Source organism: Acromyrmex echinatior, chromosome 18, assembly GCF_024713525.1.
Source record: "Acromyrmex echinatior isolate Ae372 chromosome 18, ASM2471352v2, whole genome shotgun sequence".
NCBI classification, from domain to species: domain Eukaryota; kingdom Metazoa; phylum Arthropoda; class Insecta; order Hymenoptera; family Formicidae; genus Acromyrmex; species Acromyrmex echinatior.
In genome coordinates, this window is record NC_141869.1 from 6,227,365 (window position 1) to 6,252,120 (window position 24,756).

At 36.0% G+C, this 24,756-nt stretch overlaps 1 protein-coding gene across 1 annotated transcript in view; it reads left to right on the forward strand.

Annotated features, from left to right (window-relative positions):
• Positions 1-24,756, forward strand: part of pxb (putative Hedgehog signaling attenuator pxb) — a 647,697-nt gene that overhangs the window by 96,120 nt on the left and 526,821 nt on the right. The gene's annotated exons all lie outside the window — the stretch shown is intronic.

The following is a 24,756-nucleotide window of genomic DNA, read 5'->3' on the forward strand; positions in this document are numbered from 1 at the left end:
CACGCTCGACGAAATCTCTCGCGGAATAGGACATGCCTGTGCGTGTTTGCTGATCCGGTGTACTCGAGCATGACCATGAAGAGAGGACGCAAAAGCCGGTAGCGCGACAAAAGATACGACAGCTTAAGCTGCTAGGCCCGGAGTCTCGGGAAGGAATCTATGTCTTTGGACACAAATAGTTGTGACAGATGCCGGGTTATGTAAACAGGCCTCGATGATACCGAGCATTGTGTCACCGCGATCCGAGGAGAAAGACACACTCGGTCGACCATTTAAGCGACTACAATAGCCGGGATTTGCGAAATAAGCGGGTACGTAAGCACGTCTTCTCGTCAGGATCGGTCGCCGTTTTGTGGTGTATTCCAAATAGTCTCCTTACGACTGTTGTATTACCTACGTGGTGAGAACACCAATAATATAATATTCAAATAGTCTGATAAAATATTTAAATAATATGATATCGAATCGAATTTGCTAAAAACGATAGAAATAAGAAAGCATAACTCTGGAACTTTTGAAAAAAAAAAAAATTAAACTAAATTAAACCAAATTCTACAAATTTTTTGCAATTTTTGATATTTAAAATCGAATTTTGAATTTATGGGTTTTGTATTTTTTCAAGTTCGTATTTTGAATTAGAAATTTATAATCTTTGATCTAATTAGACTAGGTTAAACAAATAATCAATTTACAATAGATGTATTTTACAAATACTTGTTATATATTTCATGAATACTTGTCATCGAACGCACCCTCTAATAGCTTTCAAATCGCGGGACTGTCCCATGTAATCTCTAAAGCTGTTCAACTATGTCTACCCTAAATGTCTGTCCCGACCCTGAGCTTCACTTTCGCTGTCGAAGGACACATCCATCCGCAGTCTACGCATATTGGAGACATGCAGGCTTCAATCCTCTTCCATCTTTCGTCTCTTCCATCTGAACAATTTTAGAGTCACGACGCTCACGGGAGAATGAGCTTCGCGTGACAATCGCTATCGACTCGCTCGATCTCTCCCGAATATTTTAACCGAAATCGTCTTCACTGACTGTGGAGAATAGAACGTAGAATTTTGGCCCCTCACTTCGCCAAGATAACTTGGAACCTCAGCTTGGTTCACCAATGCGTACGATCCCCAGTATTTGCCCCTCTTCTCTCTTTCTTTGTCTCTCCGAATCTGCGCTATTGAACTACTATTGAATACTTTATTATTCTCCGAAATTGATTACGATTAAAAATTTATGTTTGTGTATGCGAGACTTTATGCAGGAAGAATGATTTTACTGAGATGTCTAAAAATTTTACTACAAATCTGAAAATAATTTTGTTGGACTAGCAAAATACAATAATTATGTAGGATGCTCAAGATGATTGCTAGAATGTCAAAATTTTTTGCAGTGTTGTTTGAATTTTCTACATGATTTTGATTTGGTTCAACAAAATTATTTTCAGATCTGTGTCTGTCTAAATTTTTAGATACTTCAAGAAAATCGTTATTTCCGTGTAAGCATAGAAGATAATAAAGTGATTTTTTATTCTTGGTTGCAATATCTTAACTCTTTTTCTCATAAACACTTGCGATATGCTATCATAGTACTATAGATCATGTTTTATTATCTAGATAAATTCTCAGCCATCTACGATATTAAAGTATGATGAAGGGGGTGGGATCAACGGCTCATTGTGTTTCAAATATAGCTGGACAGGATGAGAGAATGACCGGTTAAACGACCATTTGAACCCGGGAAGGTTTTCGAAAGGGTTAGTCTTTCAGATTTAAATCGGATCTGTGATTCTACGAATACGGATTTGGGCCGGGTGATACGATGTAACTCGCTTCGATACCTGGCCAAAGACGGTTACGGTTGCGACGGGTTCCGATATCATCGTGGACCTCCTGCGGATTAACGTGGGTCAGTGCGGCTATTATTGAGAAATTAATGCGGCTTTCATATGTCTTCCGGTGTCGGACAATTCGGACTCGATTCTCAAGCTGCAGTCAGCGATATGTGACGGTTACGAGCAGTTGTGTATTACGTGACGCTTGGTTAAACGGAGTGAATAAATTTGGAAAAGAAATTTTTGCTTTCATCGTAAGCAAAAATTTACCCTGAGCTATCGAATTCTCTTATAGAGAGGACTCTAGAGTTTTTGATACACAACAAATAGAATCAATTTGATAAAATTAATTAAAAGGATCAAATTTGTACATATTATACATATTATATTTTTTTTAAACTTCATTTTTCGTTGTAATGATGAGATTTATATTTTTTGTTTCACAGTTAATGTATTCTTCGTCTTACAGATCGAACTATTGTGCGTTGCAAATGCCCGATAAAACGAATTACCCTCGCGCGTATTCACAGATGTTTAATCGGTCAGACGGCTGGGCACCCCGCGGGCCCTTTCGAGCGTAATGACCAGCGTTCGAATGTAGCATCCGAAAATTAGTATGGTTTTCGTACGGCGCGATATATACCACGGATGCGCGTTCTCCAATCTGTTCGGGTTAAAAGCCCGCGTCCAGCATCGCCGCAGGCGGTACACGCGGCAATATATCCTTTTACGTTCCGGCGTAGCCACGTGTGTTCTCGAGAAGATCGGGGAATGCCATTGTGGGTCGGACTCACCCGCTCTCTCTCTCTCTCTCTCTCTCTCTCTCTCTCTCTCTCTCTCTCCCTCTTTCTCTTTCTCTGATCACAATGCGCGATTCACGTAACACCGGCATTCATAGTCAAACGTACCTGCGGCATGAGTGAGTGAGCGAGCATCGCGGTTTCCCGCCGTTTCTCGATGTGCGAGTCACGATGTGTATCCTGATGCAACAAACTCCCTTCGGAAGTCTCCTCTCTCTCTCTCTCTCTCTCTCTCTCTCTCTCTCTCTCTCTCTCTCTTTGCCTCCGTCCTCCGCTCTGCCCTTTCGTCGTTCTAACACCTGCAAGAATTCGCACGGTAGGTGGCTGCTACACGGTCATTTATATACATACATCTACTGCATATATTGCATCGCACGCCGACGACTGTCGCGTTTGTATATGTCAGGACTCGGATCCAGGTTGGGATGGCGGTGTCCAGGTCGGGTTCAGGCTGGCTGGTACATGCATATTACAACATCGCGCGCGCTGGGTGACGGCGCTGGGCGGACGCGCAGTGCACCGGGTGCCGTGATTTATCTCGGTTCTCGGTTCACGCTCTCGCCAAAATGACGCTCCTCGGTGGTTTATATTTGGAAAAAAACATGGGTCATCGTCGCGCGCGATGAGGTGTGCGCGCCGGTTTTTATTTCGCTCGTTTTATGAATAATGGATGACGGCGGCGCGGCGGCCCGCGAGCGCATAATCTTCTTTGTGTGTTAATGCGACTGTAATTCTGCGCGCGGTATGCCGATGAACGTCCGGGATGTTTCTACGATTTACAGCGTACCGGTTCAGTTGAAAAGTATTAAAATCTAGGATCCTAACAGTAATGTCTCGTAATCTCGTAATAATGATACAATTTTTTTTTACACGGTTAATACCAAATAGGATTTAAAGTATTGTTATTTAAATAATATAAAATAATAAAAGCAACATCCAAAAATAAATATTGAAATAATTGTATTACACGAAAAGAACAGTTTCGTCAAAGTTTAAAAATTTAGCTAGATGTGTATATGTGAAAATAATTTTATTAAACCATTAAAATAATTATGTAGGTCATTCAAGCTGATTGCTAGAATGTCGAAACTTTTTATAACATTGCTCATTATACTTGAGTCCTACATAATTGTTTTGGTAGTTCATTAAAATTATTTCTAAATCTGTATCCAACTAAATTTTTTACTTCAGCAAAATCGTTCTTTCTATGTAACTGCAAAACAATCAATATTTTTACCAAAAAGTACCCAGAGATTGGATGTAGACTTTAATCGATTATAATTAAAATTTGATGGCAAATTTGATATATTCCCATTATATAAAAAAATATTATATTTCTATATCGCAAAATTAATTAATAAATTCGGCAATTTCTACAATAGCCACTTTATTGATTCTGAATAATCCTCTTCATCTCGGCTAATACTTGCTTTATTTTCTGTGAATTTCCGTATACTACAGCATCTGTTATATTACAGCAATGAAGACGTACATTCGTTGAGTAAATTCGTCGACAGAGTGGTTGCATTGTTTCGACGCGGTTGATGCGCAATGCGAGGATAACAATGGTTTAGGCGGGAACGGTCTGTTTGCCTGGTGGTATTAATTAAAATTGGAGCCCCAAGGTCTTCCGGTTTTCAAGGCATTTCTTCGCTCTTAGGAAGCGGCACGGGTGGCGACGGTTCGCTCTCGTACTGCAAACGCACTCGCGCTCTTTCTCTTTCGACGTCGGCAACAAAGGATTATGGGTAGAACTGTGTTATTCTTCCGCTATGCGGGTCCATTGTGCGCGGACATTTTAATTGAAATCCGAGCTATTTTCATTTTCCGCGGAACGGAGGCTGCGCCGCGCCGTCGGTTTTAATATTAATTGCCGCTTTGATCGTTCGCGATAAAGCGAGCGTTGCTATCTGAATTTTAACGTATACGCGTACACATGCACGTCTAAAATTAATAAATATATATAAGTATGCATCAGCTGAAAATTTGGAAGATAAGTGCGAGTTGCAAATAAATTCGCTTTATGTACATCGTATCTGCATGAAAGCATTTGTGTGAAAAAATCGAGATTAAGATACAAGATACACATATATTAGATGTATTTAACTATGTGGAATGTGATAGAACTCTTGCCATTTGTTCCGTTCATCTCTCGTTTCAATTTGATGCTAATTTGTTTCTATATAGAGAATCCCATTGATTAAATGCCATTTTTTTCTAAAATGTTTTCTAATTTCTATTGACAACACCCAGAGAAAAGGTTGCTTTGATTTAAAGAAATTTTTTTTGCTATACGGTTAAAGAAAAAATTTCTTTGACTTGTGACAAAATTTCGTTGATTTAAACATTATTTTTTTAAATCATCCAAGAAATGACGTTCAAATCAGGATTTCTTGAATTTGAACATAATTTCTTTAAATCAAATAAATTTTTTATATGATTTTAAAAAATAATGTTTAAATAAAAAAAATTTTTTCTTTAACCGTATAGCAAAAAAAAATTTCTTTAAATCGAAGCAACCTTTTCTCTGGATGAAGGTTCTCCTTTTAATTAATAAGATTTATATTTAATTCATCCGATAAGTTCGGACTATTTTAAGATTTGTAAACAATAGAAATGTCATTAGTATAGCGCAGACACCCGATATTCAAGTTATTGTAGCATCACGTTTCTTCCGTTTAACTGCAGTCGACCTAAAAAACGCCACACACTTCCGTAAACCCTGTCCATCTCAACTTAATGGCGACAAAAAGCAAACGTCGCGCAGCTGGAGGTTTCTGCCGAACGAAATCTATGGGGCGCGACGAATATGTTCGGGTCCTGAGGACCCATTTGGGCCCTGAGGAAATCCATGCCGCAGCGAATTCCCGTGCCCTTTCCGCGATTTTAGCGTGAAGACCGCGATCCCGTTCTACTTGTGACCGAACGCGCGGTCGGTCGACACGGAGTTGGACACGGAGCGCCAGTTTTCAATGCGATTAACGCCTGCCTTCGGTCGTCCCTTGCCTCACACCGGGAACAATGACTGAGACCCGTGTTATGCACGCTCTTTGCAATCCGAAGACCGACCTTACCGATGCAAGGCGACGTTGCATTTCTTCGAGGTAATCCAAACCGAGATCTCTCGCAGTGATCTCGCGATCGAATAGATCGACTACCTACCGGTTCTCGAAATCGATCAGGGAGAACGTTCGGAAGGTGTAACGCTTCACAGCGCGAAGAAGATTGTTGGTATTGTTCATCAGAAGTTAATCCATTAACGTCGATTGATGCTGCGTGCCCTCCTTCGTCATTTATTTACGGATAAACGTAGCGTAGTTACGGTGTAATAATACTATTGTGATATTTATTTTACGGAATAATTTAATGGAAATTTAGCGCTGGATATAAATTTTCTTTTCGTGGTGAAATAAAGAGCAATTCTTTTATCAAACAATATAAGTCGCGGTGTATTACTATTGTATAAAGGGATGAAAATGTTATAATTTATCAAAGTCTGCCGTTTAATTTATTCTGAAAAATCAATAAATTGTGGGTTATCATCCTTTAGTTCATTTTAAAAAAACGGAAACTTGCCAGCTATATTCTTTTCACTAATTTTTATAACAATCATCTATCAGTTATTATCTTTTAATTTATCTTTTGTAAAAAGAAAAACTAAATTTTACAGTATTCGCAGCTTATCGATTTTATCATAAATAAAAGCTAATTTTTACTAGAAATAATATTACTAGATGATTAAAGCTTAATTAAAATCATCAACAATTGAGAGAGAAATTACAATTAATAATTAAGAAATAACATTTTTCACTTTTCTTATACTTTATTAGTGAATTACGTTTTGGATAAAAGGAAAACTATAGAATTCTTCATAAATACTTAACCTGACTTTTCTTTGTGTCGATGTTTATTTTTACTCATTTCCGTTTTGGCGTAAACGAGAACCATCATTGATCAAAGAAATCGCAGTCTTGTTGAAATTTTACTTTTGCCTTATTTATCTTATTTATGCGACGGTCAATCGAGGCTAGTCCGTTTTTTGATCAGGACCGGACATTTCGCGTACGTGATCACTCGCGGAGAAGCTTCTGATTTCCAAAGCTTCCACGGAAATTCCCGGTCGCGAGAGGAAGTTTACTTCGGCAAGCGTCGACGGAATGAAATTGCACGGCCGAGGGGGCCCTCACCATTTCGGATTCGGGCACTGAACACGGTACGTGGTTATCGGCGCTTCCAGACCAGTTGGCCGACAACCGCCGATTGTACGTGTACGTATGTGCCACCTAAGTCTTGCAATAAGAACTCGGAATTCACCGATGACACACGTAACGCGGAAATAGATACGGGCAAAGGGTATCGGAGTTGATAGGAGATCGTCTTCGAGCTTGTGATCTCTTTGCGTTCTCTGTAAAAAGATTAACTCATTTTACGAGATAGATTCATCCATTGGCGTTTGACTTCCGACTCATTGCGTGACTTGATCTCATGTTTCTAATAATTTATAAAAGTTGTGTATAGAATTATATTTTCAATATTTTTTATTTAATTTAGAAATTAACAAACAAGGATATTTTTGTCATAATATTTCTATATTATGAAAGGTAATAATTTTCTTATAATGTTTAATATATTATAATATATTAAAGACGAAGAAGATAAAAAAAGATAATCATGGCGTAAGAGGGGGAGGGGACTGTGGTTTTTCTCTATATTTCAAAGAACAAATATAATTAAAAATGATTAGACGGATTATGTTTAATATGAGTATTTGCAAGGAATTAATTTTAGAAATGAAGAAAGATTTGGAGGTGAACGTTATAGAAAAATTTTCTGAGAATCCAAGACGGCTAGTGTCATACATTAAAATTTTTCCAATTCTAAGAATTAGTTACAATTTTAAGAGAAAAAGATTAAGAGAAAGTAAAAGAAAAAGTAAAAGATAAAGTAAATTACGTGTGATTTACTTGCTAGTAATTAAAAACAATAAAACAAAACAAGTCTAATAATCCATATCCCTCTCCTCTCAAGTTTAAAAATTTCAACTCTAATTTAGCCTCCTTCCCCAAACAAAATTCTGGCTACGCCCATAGCGTTAATAATGTTAGGTATCACACAATTTTCGTCTACCTGTCTAGTGCTGCAATCTTGCGGGAAGCCAAAGAAATATCTTTGTTTGGAAGTTGCTTCAATGGTCCACCAACATTGATAGTCGCGTCTCATATTAAAACTATTCTGACACGAATATTTTTACGTCTATCAGTAAAAAAAGAGAATAATTATCTATCATTGACAATATATAATAAACTATGAAATAATAATAAAAGATATGTTAATATTGGTATTATTATCAGGTAATTTAAAAAAGGTAGGAGTATAAGAAAATAATTTATTTCGATCATCTTTTACAAGTCAAAACGTGACATCGTGACAAATGCTTAACGGCGACGTTACGTTTCGCGTGAGTTTCGCACAATGCAATGCGAAAGAGAAACGGGATCGTTTCCGAGAGCCATCACGACGAGACATAAAGGTCGATCTTGTGCACGACCGTGCCATGGCCTACATTGCATTTTGCATTTATAGCGTTTCGTCGTAGTGGACCGACATTCGTCCATTCGGTATGTAATAATGCCGAGCTCTCTTCTTGCTCGTCTTTTTCCTCGTCTTTTTCCTCGGCCTCGTGCACGTTTGTGTGCAATACGCAGCCACTTTCGAGAAACTCGCATTTTCGTCGGCCATTGAATAGCCGCGTCACCCTGCTACAAAACCACATCGCGACGAAATGGGACAGGAATCGAGCGGGCTGACGATCATCACGGGAATACATAAGCGTGCTGTATATTTATGCGTCACAGGGTTTATTTGTCCGCGATTTGCATTTCGTGACACTTTCGATGATTCCTGAGCTTTCGAAATTATCCATATTATTTTTCTGTGAAAGAAAATCAAATATTAAAATAATTGTAAATGGCGAATAGATTCAACCTTTCAAATCTTGTTTTTCTATTGCATACTATTAGATTATTTGAAGCAGTCCTTTGTCGTAATTGCAACTGTCACAGTGAAATCACAATTTTTCCGACTGGAAAAAAAAAGATTTGTTAAAACAACTAAAAATTTCACTGATTTATCAAATATACAATCGTACAAGTAATATACGAAATTAGGTTTTTTATGTTAAAGTAGCAAAATGTGTAGCTGAATAAAATTAGCTATACACTTTGCTACTTTATAAATTTATAGGTAATCACATTTATTGTAAAACATGACAAATTTATTATTTATAATACAACATTATTTATAATACAGCAAAGATAACTTTCTATAAAATCAATCCAAAATATTGATCAAAATTTTTAACAAAATATATTAAAGTGGCGCACACTTTTGCTGCTGTAATAAAGAAAACTTATTACATTAACAGTTTTCATTATAGCAAAGAATTAGCTGAATTAGAGTACTGATAATTGTTTATAGATATAATTTCTTTGTCGAATCATCAAATCTTCTTAGTTATAGATGTTGAACTCGCACAGTAAGCTGTAGCTTTGCTGAACCAACCAATCTATTTTTTTTCATGGAACAGACGAGATACGATTCTATCTAATTTAGCTTCTGCCGGTGTTAATGAAACGCGAACGGCGGCAAATGGCATCGATCGCGAACGAGGATTCCCTGGCCAAGGAAATTATTCCCTTGTACGGCGAATTCCATTAGGCGCACCCTTCGATTAAGCGAACGGATCGATCGACGGCGCAAATATGCTGCGTAAACAACGCTCGGATTTACCTCCCTCTTCAGATGAGGAAATCCACGGGATCCCTTTGAGAAGACCTGTCGACGCCTAGTGCCGCTCGACCGACCAACGCGAGATCAAATTTCCTATTTCGTGACGGCGATCCCTTCGCCGTCGTCGAAGACCGACGGCGATCATCGAAATCGAAACCCCGGATTCGTCGGTCTTGCGGGCACTCATTAATGTCAACAGCTCGCGGGGGCGACCGGCTGTTTGCGTATTTGCGAATATCATGCCTCCCGATGAGATTTGAGATTTGCAATAGTCCTTGCTCGATGGTTTCCGATAAGCAAGATGATCACGATCTTGGACTGCTATCGTAGCCTTAGATAAACAGAAACGATTTATCTTATTTAATTGAAGGAAGAAGCTTTATAATCAACGCAGACTTCTCTGCCCTCTAAAGGGTTTTATCCTTACCCTACCTTTTAAATATCTCGAAAGAGGAACGATTTCTTAAGTAAATACAATCGAAATGATTGAGAGGACTTTAGAAATGTGAATATAAGCTGTACTATAAAAAAAATAGAAATTTTGCAAAAGAAAAAATACTTTTTGTTACAATACTTAATTAATACAATACTTAATTGATGATATTACATTATAGGTATTATATTTACATTTTTTATTATTTACAATTAGTTATAATTAAGAAATTCGTAGGCATACATATTTTACAGTGTTGCTTAAAAAAGTAGAAAAGATTAATTTTACTCCAATCCACATAACACATAAGATCAGTCTTGATTTTCTAGAGTAATCTCGATGAAAGAAAGCAAGCAAGCATGGATATTGCCTTTCTTAGCGCGAATTCTGTGCGACAAGATTCCCGATAAGCAATGTCGTTGACAATGTGACACGACTGTCAGCTAGCTTTTGGCGTTCAGAGAGTTCCTCCTCGTGTGTACACTTGAGACCGCCAATCATGCTGATTGTCCTGATTGTATCCGTGAGCCGTTTGCTCGCCGAGTCCTACTACGTTCCATAATTATATTAGCTTTGAGGGATTGGCATTCAAGGACCTCTCGCGTCCACTGCGCCACTCTCTGCCACCCTCTACTACCTTTCACCCTTCCGCGCATAGTTCATCGGTCGTGTCTGACTCATTAGCGATACTATGTGCAAACAGAACAATTGAAGGAACGCCGACATTCCGAAATTTATTGTGCACTAGTATTTAAATATTGCTACCTATATAACATGGAATATCTAAAAATTTAGCTAAATTCTGCTTAGATATACTGGTCTGAAAATAATTTTTGTTGAACCATAAAAATAATTATGCAGGACGCTCAAACTTACTAGAATATTAAAATTTTTTGCTCATCATACTTGAGGATTCAATATAATTATTAATAATTCAACAAAATTATTTTCAGATTTGTACACTAGAAAAAAATGTTTTGTTCCATAAATCAAAATTTTTGCTGTAATAACAAAAATTTGGTTTCCAATAAAATCATTTTCTATTTCTGATTTTAGATTTAGTATTTATTCAATAAATTTTTTGATGCCTTAACAAAATCATCCTTTTCGTGCATACATTATGCATTAATTATTTTACATTATATATTATGAAAAGAGAGTCAGTATCTTTATACATATAATCTTGATTTTTAGTCATGAATTATCTTTTCGACTTTCTATATTTTTTGCCATAAGTTCTAACATTCAATTGAATTAATAATAATTTCAAACATATTCAAACAGTCGTAATATATGAAAATATAGCTTATCTTATCTTATAAATATCTAATGTCTTATGAATGTTTGATATACATATTGAAACGTCGCGTTCGGTTTTGCATTTCAATTTCGATGAAATATGAAATTAACATTTGTTCGGAGAATCGTAACAACGGAAAGAACTGGGACACACGAAGCGATGTAGCGACACGTGACCGGCACATAAGTTGCTATTTGCCGCTTGTATATACCCAGCGGGCCGATGGGATCTCCTAACACCGAGGACATGGATGGAAATTGGCAATCGTCGGTATATTCTGTTTACAGGTGGACAATAGCGAATAATCAGTTCGCGTAATGGAATAGGTACCGAATTCTCTGCGATGGCTTAAGGGGTGAAAAGGCGATGAGGGAGGAGCAATGAGAAGAAGGGGTGGAAGGGGGGAGCAGATAGACTGCACAGGGTCAGATATGTAACCTGACATATAGATAGACGTAAAGGGCGCGATGCCAAATACGTGTAAGGATCTCGTATGTGCAGGGCATGTTATTACAGCGTGTAATCTCTCCATCCTATCTCGAGTTCGCACGGCCCTTTAGTCTGTAATCGGACCATGAAGGGCGCGGATCGCGACAGTTCGCGCTTGATTGGTTAATATGATTGGTTTGTTTTCCATTTTCTCGATGGAGAAAATGAAAGCGCATACTTGTTGATTTAGGTCTATTTATAGAGTAGAATATCTATATAGTGCAATCGTAGATGAGATTTCTGTAGAAATTGGTTATTATATATATTTGTACATGTTGTATTTCTTTGTATTGAATTGCAATTACTTTCTTTTATTCTTTTATATTCTTTTATTACAAATTTGAGTGTTATAATATTATGATTCGATTATTGTTATATAAATAATATTCGTAAAATTTATTCGTAAAATTACATCTAACTTTGCAAGTGCATGAGAAGAACGATTTTGTTAAAGTATCTAAAAATTTAATTATTAGATATTGATCTGAAAATAATTTTGCTCAATCATCAAAATAATTACGCAGGATGCTTAAATTGATTGATAAGTATCACAGTTTTTGCAGCATTATTCATTATATTGTACAATAAAATAATTTTTAGATCTGTATTTAATTAAACGTCGTTTTGGTTTCTAAGTAACATACGTAGTGTTTCATTATTCAAAAGTTTTATGGAAACCATAATGCTGCGCGTTAAATTCTGTTCAATGATTGTCTCTCAGTGCATCTTTCGACGGAAAGTTTGGCGAGCAACGATGCGAAATGTTCGTCCTCTTTCTTCTTCCTCTTGCTTGAAATAACGAATTAACGTACTTAAGCGAAGAACAGCGCGAGTTCTCATTAGCGACGAGGAGCGCGAGGAGCGGGGGACGAGTAGAGTGCATCAACTTCTTCGGTACGTAAGTTGTCTTCGCGTGCCCTTTTAATTACTGTGGGCGGGGGCGCCGGTGGATGGTGTATCGTACGGGGGCGGGTAAGCGGTACGTGCATTTGCATTTTCCGGAAGGGCCGTTTAGAAGTTACACTCCGCGACGTCGCGTCGCCCGGAAGCGGCAGTGCGGTTATTTAATGAATAAAAGGAGAAACAAGGGGGATCGGTGTTGCGGGGGTAAGATGTGGAATTGTATTTTAATAGAGGCATTACGGAATGTTCACCGTACCTCTCCCCATTTTGTCTCGAAAATACTCGGTCTCTTCTTTTGATATTCTTCTTTATATCCATATCTGAATTTATCTTGATCTTCTTCAGCTTTTGCATCATTTATGATAACGCAAGTCCGTTTCTCTGTCCATCTCCAACGAATTTGAATATTATTTTTTCATTTTAACCCGTTAGATAGAGGTTTATATTAAGTATTTTTATTACTAACTGTATTGTATTGTAATGAAGCCTATTCTACTCTCTTATTTACTTTTTGTTTCATATTCTCTTATAGTCACGGTTGTCAAGCAACATATAATAAGAGAGCATGATATATATGTCGCGAAATATGTGTTTTCATACTACAATGTAAATTGGTATGTATATATTATAAAAATTTATAATACAATATATAAAAGTTAATATAGAGCAAATAATAATAATGGTAATTAATTATTAAAAAAAGATATTAATATAAATAAAAGAAGGAATAAAGATAAATGAAGGCTAATAAATTACGAAGGCTATAAAAAGCTATAAAATATTATTTAAGGATATCTCTTGTTTACAGAAATTCCAGAATAATGTAATAAAACATTTTTACACTGAGAAAAAAAGTCACAATATTCGGAAGCAATATTATTTGTGATGTTTTCTTCTATTGGTTATAAAGAAATTTAATTATGATGGAATGTATATTTGTGTGTAATATATCTTATTTTTTATTAATTGTAAAAAATAAAATAGATGGTTTATTTACTAAGAATAGAAATTTATTTCACTATATTTAAATAAGGATTTATTTCAGTGTAAAATTTTTAATGACAAGTAGAAAATATAAAAAGATCTTTATTCAGTGTTGAATGACGAAATATTTATGTATATGATAGTACTAGATAAATGACATAGTTAAAATATGTATGCGTCATTTTCTTGTTCAAAGAATATGTAATGTGAACGAATAGACAAAATGTTCTTAACATTTCTTTTGAAGTTGGAATTTCTTCATGGTAGAGTAAAGCAAAATCAGTGATGGTTATTAGCAGGAATATCAAGGTTCCATCAGAGAAATAACTGTTGCAAAGGTCCCGCTGCGGCGGCTTGATGCGGGAAATTGCGAGGTTTAATAAGACATTTAAGACGGAAACTTTCATTGAACGAGATACAGAGAAAGAGAGAGAGAAAGAGAAAGACAAGCGCACGTTCGCGAACTCGCTTGCTTGGAAGAAGCTTCTTTTACTGAGGAAACTCTGGGAGAGACGCGCGTGTCCGCGAGTGACGTTCGTGGTATATTTCCTTTGAGACGAACTTTTGACGAGCAAATTCGTGGATGTATCCGTACTCTCGGCGAGCAGATCGGCAAAACTTGCATATCCTTATGTCTAGTCGTCTGAAAGGCGACATGTTTCAGTATCTGTCGTATGCAGTTTAAAGTTTTGCGCTGATTTTTTTAAATTAGAGCTATCTAACATACGTGATTCTTTATAATTGTATGCATCTTTTCGTATATCTTCTGAAATTTGAAGATAATATATTTTTTATATAAAAAATACAGACTTATAAAAGAGAGAATGCGCGAATCATGTGGGTGAATGTCGAGCTCGGAAACGCATGTGAATTTCAACTATTTAAACGCAATTACGCCACCGAGAGCGTGTACCATCGGGAGTTTTGTCGGTAAATACCTTCCTAGGTATTAGCATTAACATCCCGTCGACGAATTTGGCAATTAGAGACACTTTTCCGCACCGTTATAATTACATATGTCGTTTGCCGTTGGTTGAGGTCCAAAACTCTATTCGCAGAAAATTGAACCTTCCCGTCATATCTCCGGGGATGTTAAGGAGTGAATAAGAAATGAAGGAAGATATATGAAGCATGACGAGTAATATCCGTTCTATATAGCGTGCTCGTTGCGGAGTTACTAATTTTTTATGCGACCTACATGTGGTAATATAGCTATTAATTTCAAGTTTAGTATTAGCGCCAATCTTAAGTCTAGATCCACAACCTTGCTTTAAGAGATCATAAACCGTAAGTAATCATATATTGTAAGTGACGATATATAAGAGTTAGGTTTTGCTCAATTCACTTAAGTCTGACGGTTCACTTAAGACTAAAAATTGCGCAAATGCAGTTTAAAGATAGAAAATATAAATGTCATTCAACTCTCTTTCTGCTTATAGCTTAAGGCCTTTAAAGTAAGGTTATTAAGGAACCGAGACTAATTCTTTTTAGAGACATGCGATATACGCTATCCTTCAGCGTGAATTTTATTTGATCTAGCTGACTATAGTTTTTTTCTTATAATACCGAATTTTATATGGGATTTTTTTAAAATAATTAATTTTGAAACATAATAAATGCACTTACTATTATAGATATTAAAATTGTACATTATATACATTATTTAATCGTAAAAAAAGATTTTAAATATCAACGGTCGTATTATGCATTGCAAAATATCGATTTTTTTAAATCATCGAAGTCAAGTTAGTATTTTGATTGGCATATTTTTTTATTTTAGATCATTAATCATAAATATTACATACACGTACATATAATTTTGTAAATGTTCATGTTATACAGAACTGCATTTCTATTATGTGAATTTTTTGAGTAATTTCAAGTCGATTTTTTAATAAAAATGCTGATAGATTAATAGAATGAATTGCCTCATAAAAGATTTTGCTCTTAAAATTGATATTAATGATGAGGAAAAAATGTTGCAGCACGCTGTTGAAAAGCGTTTCTTTTTAAAACGAGAGAATTTATTGCGGAAAAACTGATGATTTTTTTTGCCGAAGACTAGAAATAAAGGGTTAAGTCCCTGTAAAAGCTTCAGGATCAATTCAATTTTTATCTCTGGTCATCCTATCTCTGGGAAGTTTCGCTAGCTCCGGTCGATTTATCGTTCTGCATCGTAACTTTCGTTATCCGTGGATGCCTTGGTATATTTCCGTCGCCTTTTTCCATTCTTTCTCTTTCCTTTAACCGGGAAATACCTATTGTTGCTGAGAAAAACATTTAAGCGTAAGTACATAGGACTTTTAGGATGAAACTTTGATCCACCCTGCGAGTGCCCATAAAGTGACTCGGTCGATGGAATTTCAGCTTTTTCGCGGTCGAACGGGTGTCGCGTAAACATCGGGAAGTGGAGTACGAAAAAAAGAAAGAGAAAGAGCAAGAGAACGGCGAATGTCTGTGGAATTGTGACTTACCGTCGATTTCGTGTCGGAATTGATTTACCGCGATCACCAACGCCGTTGGTTCGAATGGTCCCCGCGATTTACCTTTGTGGGGAAAAATTCCACGGCTGACGACGAATGGAATGCGATTGGTTCGACCTGGTCGGTTTTTATTATCCCCGTCCTAATAGCGAAAGTCGATGAAATACAAAACTTGTGGTGTCGATCGCATGTCGCGCAAAAAGGTAAAACTAATACATAAATACGAATATGATAAGACTAATACATAAATTATTAAATTTTTTATTAACCCTTAGTAGGTACACTAAAAAATCTTTTTTTAGGGGGGAGGGCGAAATGTTGCTCGTAAATGTCTTGTTACAAATTTTAATTTTTATTAAATAAATTAGGCTTCAACATTTTAGTTAAATAACTGTTTGGCAAATAACGTGACAAATCTATTGAAAAGTACTCCTAAATTTTTCTAAATTTTTGAAAGCCTAGAACATTAAAAAGATTTGGGCTGAACAAAAAAAAAACATAAAATATCTATGGAATAAGTAAGAATATGTGTGCCTATATGAAGCTAAGTAATAGTGTAGCATAGCAAACTACTTCATAATTTTACAGTGTTTGTCCGGCCATTCGTTCGTCCGATTATCCATCTGAAATATTTCTCAAAAACGACTTAATTTTTTCAAATTCTGTTTTCGGCAATAGATACTTAAGGACCTTAGCTCCAAGGTAAAGAATGAATCAAATTAGTCGATCATAAGAGGATCAAGATTTTCAGTCAAGGGCAAACCTTAGAAGAGAAGAGGAATTTAAAATAATTTTATAAGAGATTATAATGTAATATCATACTTCTTTTTTAAGTTCTTCCAATAGTTAAAACTTTTTTGTTGAACTATGTACTTACAATTAGTTACATTCATTATTATACATCAGTTTTAAAGGGTTCATTTCAATTCTCTAATAACAGCGCAAAGAGAATTACATTTTTTAATGATGGCTATTTAAATGGTGGATTAATACTCATTCTATTATATAGACTTATATTCTATTATATAGACAAATACTTCATTTTTTAGCTTGTACAATATTTGTGGAATATCGTTATCGTTTACTTTTTATTTGCGATCAGTATCCATTTTAAAAAGAGAAATAATTCTGTAAATAATTAAATGCATAAGCACGCTGATGTAATTTCGATAATATTTTTTAATAGCATTACCGCATTTATACTCATTATTCGCGAGAAGCGTGGGAAATAAAAGACGGTCGTGCTTACAGATCGATATCCGTGTCTATATCGTAGCGGAATCGCTGCGTCGGTTTAATTGAGTGGCCAACCGGTCGGCGCGTGTTCGATTGGAGAAAGGGTTGCTGCGGGAATCGCGGTGGTGTGCGGCATACCGGGAATTGCCCGACTGGGAATTCAATTAATGGCCGCGCGCGTCTTTCGGCCGCGCCGCGCCGCGTTGCACCGCGTTGCACCGCGTTACGTCCGCGATGCATCGGTCTGGTGGTCGGAGCCAGCCTTAAGGGGGGCATGAAGGGAGTTAACGTGTTTCGGTTCGCAGAGTAGCAGGGGGTGCCGCGAATCTTGCAGCTATATCTCGCATAACTATCCGTCCATTTGCGAACAGCCGCATAGGAAAACGATCCGGAAACCGCGCCTCCTTCCGCTGGATTCCGCCGTTTTCTCTGGCAATAAGTTACCAGACAGATCACGCGATCCCGGCATCCCTCGGATGCTGAACGCCCTGCGAATTTCGTTCGGGAGCATAGCGAATGCGTGAGTTTACGATCCCGTAGTACGCACGCAGTCGAGAAATGCTTGATTCGATTTATTGCAGTCGAACTTCTCGAAATTGCAAGCGATGCAGCAAAGTGGAGTTGCCTACCACTTACGCGATTACGAGTTTTCGGTGTTCAAAGCGGTGAACATTCATTCGTTATATAGTAAGAAAGAATACTTTGATTGAGAATAATGTACAATAAAGTTATGCTCCAATAAAGTTTGTTGCTCCAATTTAAATCAGTCGTATTTGACAGATATTTTATTTAATATGAAAATGATCACATCCAATCATGATTGTTTTTTATTATTGATGTATATTTAGAATTTCAGTATATATTTTAGAGTGTTTACTACTTGAAAAAATCTCAAACAATCTGAAATTTACAGAGCATTTTTTTATCTCCGAAAATCAAGGATTCTCAATCAAGGATGAAATTTTATTGGGAAATTTTTGGAATTTTATCGTTAAATTTAAATTCCGTCTCTTTTAAAACATTGTTTCTTTAATCATTTTTTTCTGGGGCAATGCAAAATATTAACAATCAATTAGTAATATATGGCATCCGCGTATATTTATATATATTCTTGTGTGTGTAACTAAATTGTAAAAATAAAAAAATCAAGGTGACAATAGAAGACAATAATACTCTGCAGAATAGAGTAGCTGATATTATTTTGTACTGAGTTTTTTTTATGCACTATCCTACAGATTTCGCGGTTCTAATTTTAGAAAATGATAGATTTTGAAAATGATAGAATTTTCAATATACTTATAATTTATTTACGTTGCTTCCACTTCAATTTATTTTAAAAATTGCATAAAGAATTTCTCTAATCTTACATGGAATTTTCAAAAGACCTCGAAAATCCAGAAAAAAGTTCTCATGGAATTTTTTTTACAAAATTTCAGTAAACAGTTTTCTGATATTTATGTTCGTAACTAGATTGTTTGCAATGCACGAATTTTTATTTCGAAAATGCAATTATATCATGCCAAAATCAAATTAAATTAAATATTTGCAAATTTCTAGAATACATACACGTGAGACTCACGTTAGTCACTAAAGTATTGAACACTATTCGATTTCAGTAGAACTGAAATATTTTTAATAAGTTAAAAATTAGACGAGTATTCCGAGTTTTGAGCAGAACAAGGATAATATCGAATTCTCGATTCCGGCAAACAGAATTGAGGATCTCGAGAGAACAATTTCTCCAATCTTTCGACTCGTTCTTAATGCGCATCTTTATCCCGTGAGAGAAAATATTAGAGATCGGGCAGATGTATGCGACCCGAGAAGATCCTCGTTGATAATCGGCACAAGGCGATCTTCCCTTTATTTTTCTCGATTACGAAAACAATCTCCGTTTATTTTCTATCCCTCTTCTCGAAGCGAATAGCCACGGAATGAAATAATATCGGGATGATATTTAACTTTCCTTCACTGTCAAAATAACGATGATAGATCAACACGAAATCGAGTATAGCATATTCTTTCGCTGCTTAACTAGTTTTCTTATATAATTACTTCGCGTAAGTTTACCGTGGAACAAGAGTTACACGTTTATTTATTTATTTATTTTTTAAACAAAAGGTGTTAAAAACTTGTAAGCAAGCGACGTAAGCTGCTTGATCCAGCTTTTGCTCAAGCTCCGTCGCATTTTTTTGCGGTCAGGACGAAGGATCGCCGTTAATCTAGTTAAAGCGGTCAAACGCCGTCGGAATAAATCAATAATGGAGCTTTCAACTGCGAACGGATAATATTTGCGCCCACTATCTATCCTTCGCTCATCCCCTTTACCATCAACTCGGTGCTCTTATTTCGTCGCGTAACGATGTATTTTGCTGGCAGTACCGTGAGACGAATTTTTCGTTGTTGGAACGATGTTTCGCGACATTGTACAATTTCGAATGAATTACAATGGACGATGAGCGACGCGCTGATAATTGCGGAAGGATGCATACGTGATGGTAATAATAGTAATAATAATAATAATAATAATAATAATAATAATAAATAATTAAGCTTCTGCTGCTCCGACATATCGGTTCTCTCGTTAAAATCCGAATAAATAATTTCTGTTTTATTGACGCGTGGATAAAAGCGCGGCAATTTGTGGCATACTATTGATTTATTTATTAAAATTTTATTTTATCTTCTCCTCTTTGTTTCTCTCTTTCCGTACAGAATTCCATCAATGCTTTAGTAGCACGTATACGCGATACTAAAATACATATTCGTATCATTAACTATGATGTATTATTCGATGCGAAATAATAGGTATTTCATTTATTTTTGAAGATTTCAAACGGGAGAAATCTTACTCCTCATGCTTGAAAAGTCGGGATTACTTTATTAGTCCGTATTAATTTGCGCTTCTTCTATATTGAACGAAATAATTTAACAGTTATTTTTATGAAGTTAACTATTGTATTAATCCTACTGTTCAGATTTACTATACAATTTCTTTTGATTAATATGATTAAAAATTTTTTAAAAAATATTTCACAGAAAAAATATTTTACAACAGACGAAGTTATCGAATACCTGAGAAAAAAATTTTTTGAATAAAATATCAATAAGGAAATAAGTTACATTTTGAGTCAAACAGACATAAATAGACCAACAGGGTTAATTGACTTTAACTTACAGATAGAATTATACTTATCACTATAGGGAATAATATTTGCTTATATCGCAAGTGTTGATGTCGTCTCGGATTTGAGGCTCCTGATCGAACGGCCGCAAGCGAATTTTTATCTGGCGTATAATAAATCGACTTTACGTCTACTCTCGACATAGGAAGAATTTTCCGATTCGAGGAGTCTCGTTCACAATGCCGCGCGCATTTCCAGATAAGAGAATCTTAAGGCCCTTGTCGCACATTGCCCAGGGCTGGTTCGACCGTCGGCCAACATGCCCGCGCGATCTCTGCTCTTAAATCATGCGGAAGAACTCTTTTGCCAGGACTTACGAACCGTCCGATACATTTTAAACGTCGCAAATATCAGCGATTATCGAACAAGAAAGTTTCGCCCAACGGCGAAGCATCCATCGTTTCAATAATGCTCGTCGTCGTCTATAAGTTCGGAACGCGAACAGGGCACAAAGGAAAAAATTCCTGATGAGTACATACATGAATTTATTCAGCGACCCATATGATAAATTTATCGTAGAAAAATTGAACAAAAATCTCAACAGTCGTATATAACTATTTAAATCGCTTAGGATATTCACTCGGGTTCACAAGTCGATTTGAAGTCGATTGATTTTTAGGACCGTTTGGTTTGATATCTACTAGATTTTCTATTGATCTTCGCAAGAAGATTGATATTTTATTGATGCAGCGTTGATAAAATGTCGATCTTTTTTGAAGATCAATAGAAAATGTAGCCGATATCAAATGGTCCGGAAAATCAATTGATATTGATTTGATTTCGATTTATGAACCAGGGCATAGTTGACGTTTATATTTAAAATCGTCTTAGGTACATTGAAAGAAAAGATTGGCTAAAAATGGCATAGCATTTTTAATTGATTGCAGCAACCAATTTCTGGTTGCATTAGCTTATCGAAATCCTATACTGACAATGCGAATAGGCTAACGTAACCAAAAATTGGCTGCTGCAACCACAAATTGGTTGCTACAGCCAATTAAAAATGCTATGCCATATTTTACTAACTAATTTGCTGCAGCAGCCAATATTTTCTTTCAATGTACAGTATTAATAAACTGTCATAAACCAATCATAGAGTCGTATTAACATCTTAAAACATTTCTTTTGAAACTTGAGATAAGAACTGACTATATGTTAGGTATCGAAGGAGCAAAGACAACATATAATATATTTTGTTATTTTTAACTTCCGTATGTGTCAAAATGTAAATTAATCCGTTTTTCTGAGTTTTAAAGTAAAGAACGTCTATATTAATGTATAATATTAATAAATAATAAAATGAATTTGAGTTAAATTTAACTTTATTGTTCTAGTTTAATATCAAGATATTGATAAAATAATGACCTATAAAAAAGATTAATAATAACTCAAATTAGATATAATTTGACATTATGAATTTAGCAGTGAATACTGAATGATTTAAATTACTTAGTTTGATTTAAACTTTATTTATAACAAGTTTTAATGGATTTGTTAAAAGAAATTGATCATTTTTCCGATAATTTTAGTTCGAATTTAGTTTGAAATTAGAGATGCTGCAAGAATAATCTTATTAAATCTCATTTATAGTTACATTTTAATAAATGAAAATTTCTTATGGAAAGATATTATACTTTTATTAATTTAATTTTTTATATGTTGCAATGTTTTTTAGTAATCAAGATTAAAATACCGAACTTTTTTGGATAGATATATTCTCTCATTAGAATGAAGATTTCTTTTTTATTTTATGATATGTCAAATGCATATATTGTTGCATATATTAAAACTTTCGTTTCTAGCATTTGCTAATCATTCGCCGTTTGGCAAATGAAATTACGTTAGCGATCCTTAATGAATATAAATGTCGTTCCTTAGTATCTGGCGGCTGAAATAATATGATTGAGACAGAATGAAGACGAAATGCGAAACTCGCAAAACTCTGATGTAACTTTGAGCGACTCTGCGACGTTATCCATTACGTAAAATAAAAAAAAAAAGAAATAATGAAAAAGTATATAAACGAATTGTTGATAAATCTCAGAAACGTACAGTGGAATCGCTGCGTCCTCGGGATGAGATCTTTGAAATCCTTATTTATACTTCATCGCTTTCTTTGCGGACTATCGCGAGCTCTCGGATTCGTGTTTCTCGGAGTTGCACTCGTTAAACCGAAATCAGTGACTAATCGATTTACGACGATACATTGCTAGCAGCAGTTGCGAGATAATGTAATCCAGGAGCACGATTTTCGCACGCGAGAACATCAGAAAGAAGAAAAATGATAACGACGAACTGCGGCGTTGTTCGAATAGCCGGCACGGCGAGATCGCATTGTTCTCGGTTATTTCGCCACGAAGTTACCCTGAAAATTTCCCCTCGTTTTCTAGTCTGAAGTTAAAAGTAGATTTTCCGGTAATATCTGCTGGAGAAACGGAAGAGAGATCGAAGAGAGACAATTTTCATTCCGCGCGTTTACGCTTTATTAAAAAATAATTCGTCCGCGGAGTCTTTAATATTTTTAGCATGTGTTTAAAAAAAAAATAGTTGGTTTTTATGTTATATTTAGTGTCGATAGATTTGAATTGGTTAGGAATAAACATTCACAAAAATAACGTTTGGAACGGTAAGATAAACACGTGTTATGTAAACCATAAAATATACGAGCGAGCGAAAATTTATGCGGCAACGTCGGCGAATTTTCGTGCAGATCGGTTTCCGGCGAGTGTATTTTTCTCACCGTTGAAAAATCGGTTTCACGTGCAAATTCGGGGAATCCGTCTGCCACAGGGAATGAAGCTTTTTCTTATTTAACCGACACTTCGCGCCCAATATTATATCTTTCGCCGTCGAGGGAGAGATGTGTAGTCGAGTTCGCCCCAAATTGTAGCACCGTATAACAGCGTGTTTTTCCGAAACAAAAAGAACCTGTCTCGCACGCGAACTAAAAATATGTTTGCCTTCAACCTATATATTTTTATGCCGTCGCGAATAACTATCACGTCTTCAGACGATGCAATCTGAACAATGCAGCAGGTGTCTTTACATATGCAGCGCGCGTATTTCTATAGCGGAAACGTGAATCATGCGAAAAATTCGGACGTATAAACAGTCGCAAGGGAGAATGTAGGTTACAAAACCGGGAATCTCTTCGTGAATCCGCGGATTTGTAAAGGCGAGAATATGTGACTCGAGGTATTTATGAAGCAAGGAGAACGAACATTTAGGTCACGTATGTACCTACGGATATACGGTATCAAGTCTTTAAGATCAAGGTGATAGAAAGACGCCAAGGATGTACGACTTTGAAAGATTCGCAGAGCTAACGATATTTTTATATTATGCGTTAATCCATGATATAAGAATACCAATGTAACTGCTATATAATGATGTCTGAATAGGTAATTTGTGGCCAATTTCTGATTGGTCACAAATGTCATTATTACCTTAATTCATTTAATGATTGCGCATTTATAGGAATGTAATGGGCTTTCTACAATAAGTCATTACCTAAGCTATAAATCGTAAATCGTAAGAAATTGACCAACCACAGAATGTATGAAGATTAATCGACTATGATTGGTCAATTTCTTATGACTTAAGACTTAAAGCTTAGGTAATAGTTTATTGTAGAAACACATAAATGCACAAGTATAACGTAGCTAGCAAAATTGTCTGAATTAATGAACATCCAGCATAAAGTCACCATACTGATTTATTTATATAATACGCTCATTGAACTTTCTACAATAACTAACTTTTAAGTTGTAAAAAATTAACCAATCACAGTCGAATGTGAAAAGAATAATCGACTATGATTGGACTATTTTTTACAACTTAAGACTTAGGTGACTTATTGTGAAAAGCTTATTGTGGATTACATCTCCGAGATTCTTACATCAAGCGTTGATCCTTGGATCCAATTGCAAAGCTAAAGAAGCTAACGATCGATGAACGCACACGCGAAACTGTGAAGTGAAAATTTGTGTTTCTTCTTCGCGCAACTGGATCCACGCGGGTCAAATTGAAACAGAGGCGCTCCCTTTTGATGCGCGCTAGCTTTTCCACTTCGATTCTTTTTTTCTCTCACTGACAACTCCAGGCTTAGAGGCAGTCGATGCCCAGGGGATGGTGAATGCACGATGAATACGAGCCTCGAACGCTAGGCGAGTAGCGTTCGAAATAAAAAAAAGTGGCAATGCGCGTTTTATACCGGAATCGAAGTAACCGTTGTCGCGATGTCGGAATGACCTACCTCGCGCTCTCTTTTCTCTTTATCTCTCTTTTTTAACCAGCTCTTCCCGCCGTTCTCGGA